Source organism: Centrocercus urophasianus, unplaced genomic scaffold (genome assembly GCF_019232065.1).
Source record: "Centrocercus urophasianus isolate 14NV4802_14NV808 unplaced genomic scaffold, USGS_Curo_1.0 seq_10, whole genome shotgun sequence".
In the NCBI taxonomy this organism is placed as follows: Eukaryota; Metazoa; Chordata; class Aves; order Galliformes; family Phasianidae; genus Centrocercus; species Centrocercus urophasianus.
Window position 1 is genome coordinate 29,576,419 of NW_024884142.1, and position 9,814 is coordinate 29,586,232.

General features: G+C 44.8%; 1 protein-coding gene across 2 annotated transcripts in view; it reads right to left on the reverse strand.

The window, feature by feature from the left end:
• BACH2 (BTB domain and CNC homolog 2) overlaps positions 1-9,757 on the reverse strand; it is a 184,867-nt gene extending 175,110 nt beyond the window's left edge. For both annotated transcript variants that reach the window (XM_042816053.1, XM_042816044.1), the window contains exon 1: positions 9,601-9,757. The gene's annotated coding sequence lies outside the window, so the exon portion shown is untranslated. The remainder of the gene's footprint in view (positions 1-9,600) is intronic.
• Positions 9,758-9,814: the final 57 nt, after the last annotated feature.

Here is a 9,814-nt window from a genome sequence, read left to right on the forward strand (position 1 = left end):
TGCCCAGAGCTTATCTGAGCTGTTCAAACTCACTAATGTGCAAAGTTGGATGGAAAGGAAAAACCCTTCAGAGGCTGTAATCCTGCAAGCTGGACTTAGGAGTTGGGCTCAATGAACCTTATGGGTTCTTTCCAACTTGGAATATCCTATGATTATATGACTCTACATTAAGGTAGGAATCTGGATGATTAAAGACTGGAATTTGAGTCCAGAAATGATGGAATGGATATTCTCTACCTTTTCCTTGAGACAAAACCTGTTCTTTGCTTATTAAAACAGCATCAGAGCACAGTGTATTTCTATTGACAATATCACCATCACACAGAAAGCAGGCTTGTCACAGAGCCCACAGAGAAAAGGCTGCTTCTTCCCATCTAGCCTGCATCACCTGCTTATGGGGCTGCATCATCAAGAGATGGGGATGCCACCAAATAACCACACGAAGAGGAACCATTGGCTAGAAATGGAGTGAGGTTGAAGTAGATAAAGAGGTGTCTGAAGAGAAACCAACCAGCCAAGCAGAGCCCCTCCACTATCAGTGTTTACTCCCTGCAGCATGAGAGCTGCTCCTTCACTTCAAATCCTTCTGCTGCTGAGCACTGCAGTAGGAACTTTTATGTCATTTTAGTGCAGACTGTAAAGACTTTGCTCCTATAAAGTTCTCCTGTGATGTTACTGACCTTGTTACTCTTTACACTACTCTGGTTTCCATGAAACAGAAGAAAAAATAGTTTTAAAATTCTGCAAGTGATTCAAACAAGTGCTGCGCTCATCTTCAGAAATGACTGGCATCACCTTCAGATCAAAATATCTACCCCATCTCTATAGGAAGGCTTTATAGCTTCGAGTTCTGTATAGGTAACACTTCAACAGCACAAAAAAAGGAAGATGAAAAGCAACAGAAATATTTGCAGCAGCCAACTAATAGCAACCCCAGTCTTCCTTGCAAGACCATGCAACTTGCATTAAATTACTCTTGATAGCATCACAGTTCACTGAGGTAGGGAAAAAAAAATTAATAACGTCAGGGCAGTCAGTGGAGGAGGGAAATAGGGAGGCATTGTTTATTGGCTGACAGTGGGTGCAATGAAGAACAACAAGGAGTATTATACCAATTATGAAATACAAGTCATACACGATTCCGTGTCCAACAGAACTGGTGCAATACATTTGCAACCTTGAGTTTTGCTTTAATAACTGGGGCTAGACAAAACAATTAGGCTGTAGCTGTACCACACAGCAGACCAAATCTCCTTCACTTTGATCTTACAGAATGGTAAAAAAATATATATACATCTATATATATTAAAAGAAAGTTTGGAGATGATTTGGACGATGCTCACAGCCTTTCAAGTTTGGAATTTGGTGGTTAGTGCATTAAGCATTACTCACTTTATGAACAAAGTGGAAAGTTAACACAAATTGGCAGATGACTAACTGTCCAAGAAACAGATTACTGAATGAATCACTGACTCTACTTTTAGTCTAGTAATAAGACAAATGAAGAGGAACAAGAAGGGGAAAAAGACAAACAAAATTTCCTTGCAGAGTGCTGATATTCACACTGCCTGTGAGCTTCCAGCTATGACAAACTACATAGCAATTTTGCATTTATCACCAGTTTTAGATTCAGGTGAGCTTACTGACATCTCCCACAACCACTTCACGTTGTCAACTCACTGGGGTTTCCACACCAGGTATTCTGCACCATTCTTCCTTCAGCACACATTTAAGAACAGCTATAGGAACAAATGAGGGGTTTGGACATGAAGTTAAGCCCATGAGTGGAACGAGCAATGGTCAGCAGGCTATATGCTCAATGCAGGAGCACCTCAGCAACAGCAGCTACCTGGAGTTAAGCTAAAACAGAACTGAAGTTTCCCAGTTCAAGAGGAGGACCTTACCCAACGTCTGTAGGTATGCTAATAGGGCTCTGGACATAAGTCTGCCTAATATGTACGAACTGCATTCAGTTCTGCACAAAGTCACCAAAGCTTTTGTCAAGGGGAGCAGCATAGGGTGGTCTGAGTGGATCCAGGCTACTCTCCAAATGACTGCTCTCCAAAGATGCCAGCGCTGCTCCTCCATCTCTCCTCTACTTTAGCTCTGCTTCTCTTTGAACCTGTGGTTTAACTCTTCATACTGGCAAAAAATTAGCCAAGGCTGAGTGGAAGGTGATTTGCCATATGCTGGGTTGGAATGCTAAACTGGCCCAGTGAAACTCAACAAGCACGTGGCCAAGCAGGACCTCCTGCTTTCAGCTGAAGGGCTGTCAGCCAGCGACTCCTCCCTCTTGTTATGAAGCATGGAGTCCTACTTTCTCCTTCACCAGAGCAAATACAAGCCAGGACTGCTCTGATCACCTGCTGAATCTGTTCCTCACCATCTCCAAGAGCAGATGCTCGCCACCGTGTCTAGAGTGATGGAGGCTGCAAGAGAGACCTGAGGGTGCTGGGCACAGGGTGGGCTGCAGCCACCTGGCTCAACAAGCTCGCTCCAGAGTCACCAGGCTGGCTCTCATCTCCGTTAGGTTTAAAATCTAAATTCCCAAGGGCTTGTCACAGCTGTGAGATAAGCGACACAACCAGGTCACACCAGGCAAGGAGCAACCATAAACAGGTGGAAATAACAAGCTGTGTATCTTGCTAACGTAGAGGGCAGAGGAAGGCTTGCTTGACTGAGTTTTGTTTTCATCTGTTTCACGCAATTAACTGCTGCAAAGCCCAAACTAAACAGCCCGAATCTGAACTCACACATCCCATGTCCCAACAGCAAGTCCTTGCCACCAAGCTGCAGGGCAGACGGCTGCTCACAGTTCCCTTCAGTACCCCCCCACACTGCAAAAAACAAGATGATGGTGACCTTCAGGACATGGGGCACAATGCTGAGATGGTCACTGAGCTCTGGTGCAGCCCAAAGGCCGTTGAACAAATTCTAGTCTCATTCCATTCTCTCCCTTGCCCAGGTATTTGCCAGACCCTGTGGTAAACTCAGCCAGAAGAAAATTAACTGTAGCAACAAAAAGAATAACCTGATGATTTAGCTCTCGGAGCAGGCCCACTGTGGGATGAGGTGGGTGTCATGGTGAGTGTGAGGAAAGGGGTGAGACTACACAGAGCACAATCAGACCCAGAATTCAGGTAGTGGCAGCATCTGTTCCCTTTCACCGGTCCAACCTTCAATGAGTTGGAAAGAGGTCCTTTTTTTCCAAAATCAGCAGAACTGAGAACATGGATGAGATTTAGAAGGGATACTCACACATCACAACCCTATCCTCATGACGCTTCTCCTAGCCAGGTTTTCTAAAAACATGAGGAAAACAGATCACCAAATCAAATCCATGTCCTTCCGAACTCTGAACAAACATTGATGCTGTATTTTACACTCCTTACAGAACATTATTTTGGGAACTTCAGTAAGAACTGTCCATAAATAAACTCCTTACGTTGGAAGTTGGCCTTTTCTTCTATACTGATCTGAAAATAGTAAAATCTCTTATTGTTGCCATGTAACAAACAACTGGATTTTCACATGTTTCAAAGTCAAATTTCCACAGACTTCTGCGCCTCTATTTTTAGTGTGCTTTTCCCAATAAGAAGCAACCAAAGACTTCCATAGCAGCCCAGTCACACAAGAAACTAACAAAAACACCCAAGCTATTTCAGCAGAAATCCAGATTGAGTATATAGAGGTACTTAATCATTAAGGGGTAAGAGTTCCTCATCAATGCTGATGTCACTCTAGATTTTCTGTAGATCTGCCTCAAAATGCCTTTTTTTTTTTTTTTTTTTTTTTTTTTTAAAGAACACATTACTTTGCAAACAGATTAAGAAACATAGAACCATCCTATCCTTGTAAGGAACAATGAACCAGTATAAATATCACAACAAAAGATAAAGTAAGCATGGAAGTTTCATAATTGTTGGAATTCTCACTAATGTGGAAGATGAGCTCCACCTCAGTCTTTAAATCTTGTAACAACACGAGCAGCTTGCAAACATGCAGCAAGGCTATAAATCAATGAGGCAGGCCAGAATACTGCATTCGGACTGCAAGTAAGGTTGAATATGTTGCACCAAAGACTTAAAACTTGATACAGTATAACAGAATGGAGGGCACACTATACCTGTATGGAAGTGATGACCCAGCTGTCTCCAAGTTACAGTTTCAAGCTAAAAGCAATATGCAGCAGGGGCTGCCTTGCTGCACTGAACATGCTGCATACAAGATTTCATCCTCACAAGTAAATAACTAAAAGGATGTCAGCTCAGGGAAAAAGAAAAAAAAAATAATAGATGACTTTCTGATCTGCCCTTTTTTCAGTATCACTTTCAGTACTGGAAGACCCGCATTTCCTCCTAGGTAATGACACGCAGCCTGCAGGTTGCTGTTTGTTTGCTCTTATTCTCTACTTTTCCCTCCAGATGCCAAGATCCCAGCTCAACCAATGCTGTGGGTCACACAGCAGCATCTCTGTCCTCTCTTGGCTGGGGTGGAATTGAGGTGGAGAGCAGCAGCTCAGCCAGATGAGGTGTTATGCCACTCCTGCCCCGCTCTCAGCATTTGTATTTTCCAGATGTGCATCTCTGACATCAAGGCTAAACATCAGTGATGGGCTGCAGTGAAATCAGAGCACCAAGGAAACAGAAGAATGGAAGATTTTAGCACCACAGCCAGTGGTACTATTAGAGCTTTTTGGAGGGTATGTGATGGGGCATCTGCTGTGGCACAGCAAATCATTAAAGCTTCCATACATTTAAAACACAAAAAACCTTGAAGCAATATTTTCCAACCTTTCACTATGAGCAGGGGCCAAAATCACAGATTTTAAAGGTCTTCCACAGCTTTATTATTAGAAGTAGGAACCCTACTGATACCGATGAGTCATTTGTATTGGCGGAAACCAAGAACACCCATTTTCTTCAAATGTTACAAAGCTCTCAATGTGGTTTTCTATTCATTACTGGTCAAAGTATTTGACTAAAAACAAAACAAGTGACAAGAGCTCACCTTTTTGTTATGAAAGCCTGTTTCATACCAGCTGATCTTGTTTACCATGTATTTACAAATTAATGAAAAAGGAAGAAAAACACAGAAGACAACTGAGGACTTACAAGTCAGTAGCAGTAAATCCAGAACTGCAGGAGGATAATTCTCTCAGCTGATGTAAGGGCTTTTGTGACAGACTGAGAAAGAAAAAGAAAGGAGGGAAGAAAAAAAGCCATAACAAGATCAGTTAAAAATCCCTAGTCAGCAGAAGCTATCATTTTAGGATCTGTATGAGTAATCAGAAGGGAGACCGTAAATAAAGAAACAGTTGTATACAAGAGGGCAAGTTTTCATCCTCATGCAAACGAAGGAATCCTTTCGCACTGTGGGCAGGATTACTGCTGCAGAGGTAGAAGCCAGGCTCTCAGAGACAGGAAAATTCTGAAAAGACAGCTACAATAAAGGTTTTTAAAGGTTAATCAGAATTCTTCACCGGCTTCAAAGGTTTCTGCTGGAAAAAAATAAAAAAGAAAAAAAAGAAAAAAAAAAAAAAATATAACAATCATAAAGGAAGGGCTGCAGGGTAAGAGCCTGTAGGGCTGGTAACTCTCAAGAGAAAATACTACTTGCATGTGGGTCTTGCTGTATCCAAATTGGGAACAATGCATTGGTGGATGTTTTTGGTAAATCAAACATCCCATTCATAAAACCAGAAACAAAACAAACCCCAGAGGGTCAGTCCTGCTGGACACGTGTCACATCCAGATGTACTTCAAGCACAACAAACAGCAGCCAGCCTTAACGGCAGCATGCTTCAGTCTGACTAGGAAGACACCACAACGGAAGCAGTGACCAGAGAACCAAAAACAACCTTTGCACGAAGGGTCAGCACTGCCACACTCCTACTGTGGGCAGCTGACAGCAGGGAGCTGCGGGCTGCACCAGACACGTGAGTCAGCAGGAGCAGCCCGCAGGAACTGCTGACACGTTGGATTGCTCGCACACGCGCCCAGTACACCTACTGCTAAACAGAGAGCAGGCAGCATGCAAATCGGGCCAAAAGTACACCTCCATACTCACAGTTCCTGTTCTCCTAGTTCAGGCTTCAATTTTAAAGCAATCACTAATGAAGGGAAGGGAAAAAAAAAAAAATACAACACAACAGAAAAACAATCCTCAATGGATGTCAGCTATAATAAGTAGCTATGATGAAGTCTCAAGGGTCATTTTGTTTTAGCTGCTTTTATTTAAACAGACATAACTGCTTTGCCTCTTTTCCAAGAAGAAAACTGCTGCCACACAGCCCAGAAGAGCATGGTGATGAGCAATAGGCAGCTCCTGTTCCTCTTAGCAGAAGAGCTCTGAACCTGTGCACCACAACCCATCCACCCATCACCACATAGGCTGTGCGCTGTCAAAGCTCAGGACCAAACATCAAGCCTCCAGCTTTCATGTAATCTCCTACTTGGGGCAAATGGGCAGTTTCCCAAGTTCTCCTGTTCCTAATTGCTGCCTCTTCTGTTAATAGCATAGCAGAGAAGGTTATTGTTCAAGTGACACACAGATTTCAGAAGTGAACCTCAAAGGAGCTGCAACTTTTCAGTTTCAGCACAGCTGGTCATCCTCAGGTTGTTTCTCCAGCTCTCCCAACAAGACCACCACAACCAGCAGAGAAGCCTCCCAAATCCTATTTTTGATTGATGGAGTTAGGCTGTGCACGCAAACTCGCAGCACAAAGGTTTACCAGAACTTCATCCCTTCTTTCTTTTTGTTTAGCTGTTTGGAACGTGCGGTTGCTCTTTGATCCACACTTATTACTTCTGGGAATGCAGGAGCTTCAAGTCCATCGCTGGCCACAAAGACATTGGTATGCATTCCACTGCTTGCCTGCTTTAAAATTATAATTCATAGCCCAACCGTGGCACAGTGAGTAGCACTCTTTTCAATACACTACAAAGATGTTTCTGCCTAGCTATAAAGCAAAATGAACACATTGCAACTCAGCTGGCTGCATTCATACATTTTACATCTTCTCAATGCGAGCTTCAGATGAATGCGTAATATTCAGGCAGCTGCCAAGGTTAATGTCTTTTGGTTAAATTTAAAGAAACGAAGACCACTTTTTTGTAAAAAGCCAAGTAAGCAATAGAACACTATTCTGAAAAACCTCAGGGAATTATTGGGAGTGGGAATCTACTGCCCATTCTGCTACAACAAAACCGTGTGGGCACCTCTTCAAATATCAGCAGAGAACGACAGCGACAGGCACTACAAAGGCTCTATTCCCCATTCTCTTCGAGCATTTGTAGTCAGGAGGAGCCCTGAAGCAGCAGGAGTAAGCTGGGCTCACAGAAAGCTGATATTTCAGTTCAAATTGAGATTTTCTTCAGCATGCTAATGGAATGACTTTTGTATTTTCTCTCACATACTTCAGCCCAGAGACCACTAATATACAGTCGAGTACACTAATACACACCCAGAACCAGCAAAGATGGAAATTCAGACCCAGAGGTGAGAGATGGAAGCACCCATGCCTTTAAACCCCAGACAGATCTGCTAAATGGTGTAGGTACATTCCTGCATCTTGTAAACTGAGAAACCACTCAGTTTAGCCTTCCTTTCAGCAAAAAGGCATGCACACTTTGATTGAAATATATAATCCATGTTCATATGACCTAAACAAAAATTGCGAAAGACTGATTACAAGTCACGTAATAAATGCTACTCAACTTGCACCAATAGCTTATTGCACAAAAATGCCATTACTACTGAAATCATTACTTTGCATATATTATTTACACATCTCATTTTTCAGCTGGAGCTGCAGACACTTATTTGCCACACTCTAAGAGGTCTTTTAAAAAAAAAAATAAATCTGTGCACGTGCAAAGAACATCACAGGCACACAATGAGAAAACACTTCTTTGTGTTCTCCTCTTTGAATTCTTTGAAAGGATGGGATCGTTCATTCTCCTTTTTCTATGGCTAGCAATATTTTTAGAAAAACCTTAAGGAAAGCAACTCTCAGGCAATCACAAAAAACCAACTATCGCACTTCAGAGCAAAAACACAAGCAAAGAAAGTTTTAGAAGAAGAAAGGGTGAGCTTTCTTCTTCTCCTGCCACACACTACACATTGTCTGTAGGGAGCTTTATTTCCAGCTCTTTGTCACTAACTGCACACAGACCAATACATAACATCACTGGCAGTACAGGAATTTGATTAAACTCGTTAATCCCACCACATCTCTGAGGCCATCCACAACGCCAAAGGTTTACCACAATTTCCTCACGCCAGGAGTGTCAAGTTCAAGCCTGTTTACTGGAATTTGGACTGTCGCTCTGAGCTAGCACCTCCAACTTCCCCTTGTACACAGCTAAGAGGAGCTGCCCATCTCCTCCTGCAGAACAACCAGCAAAGCAAAGCAGGGAGGAGTGGGGGGTGTCCCACCCACGTCCTGCGAGACACCAACACAGCAGATGCCCCAGATGCGCCCCACTTGAGGAGGACTGAGACAACTGCCCTGGCTCTCTGCTCCCAGTGCAGGGTCTGGCACACACCAGCGGGGATTTGTCAATGTGCCCGCAGCACTCGCACCATTGCGGCGGTCAATGTCTTTCCAATTGGGAAAGTCTTCATGAATTGCACGGCAAGCACGTGTTGGAAGGGGAATTTTATGGCTTGCAGGCTGTCAGGCACAAAGCCTTGTAAAACACTGCTTTAAAGATGTTACTACAACAGCCCCACAAACAACAGCTCAACATGTGGCGTTGCCACTTCATTCCCTCCACCTCAATGGTTTCGGTATTGACACACCTGGAGATGTCAGCATATCTGAGCATTGCCAACCTCCCCCAGTGGCACAGCACAGCCTCAAACTGTCCCCAACCCAAAATGGGCTGGAGACTCCAAACACCCAACTACAATAAGTTTAGAGGCAGATGTGAAGTCTTAAATGGATTTGTGTTGAGAGAACGCTGACACACCTTCAGCTACAGCAAACTGCACTTTCACAACCACTCCACCATCCCAACACACAATTCCAGCGGGCTGCCTGCCGCTCCCACTTATTATTATCCGGGGCAGCGAGGAACACACTCTGCTCCACGAGGCCGGTGCCAGCTCCTAGCACACCCAGAGTAGCCCACAAATAGCCCGTGCCACATGAGGAGCGCTGCCACTTCACACCTCGCCACGCGCTGCGGCCGTGCTCGGCATCTCCCCACAGCTCTGAGCCAACAGGGAAGGAGGGAAGCGGGGTTGAGCCCGTGCACCCCAACGTGCGGTTGTGGGAGCGACGGGGGTGGGCACGGGAGAATGGGACAGGGACCACGCGTGCACACATGTGCGTGTACACACGCGGGTACGCACACATCGCGTATATACAGGCATACATACGCGCACAGGTACATATATATGCGTATGAATAGGCGATGCGTACACCCAAAGGACCGCTTGCGCTCCCCCCGTTACGCAACGCGTGGTTCCCCTCGCAGCGCTCCCGCACCGCAGCCCCGCGCAACAGCTGCTCAGGGCCGAGGAGGAGAGAAGGAGGAGGAGGAGGGGGGGGAGAGGAGGAAGGCTCCCGCCCGCTGCCGCCGCCCCACTCACCTCGCCGCGCCTCCGCGCAACTTTGGGGGTCGCCGCTGTCGCTGCGCTGCGGCCGGGGGGGCTCGGGTAAGGAGCGCTGCTGCCTGTTGTTGTTGTTATTGTTTTGGAATTTGTTGTTAACCGCTCTCTGCGGTCACCGACCTACACGCGGCCCTCCTCCCCGCTAAATACGAGGGTGTTTATTTTAAAAAAAAAAAAAAAAAAAAAAAAAAAA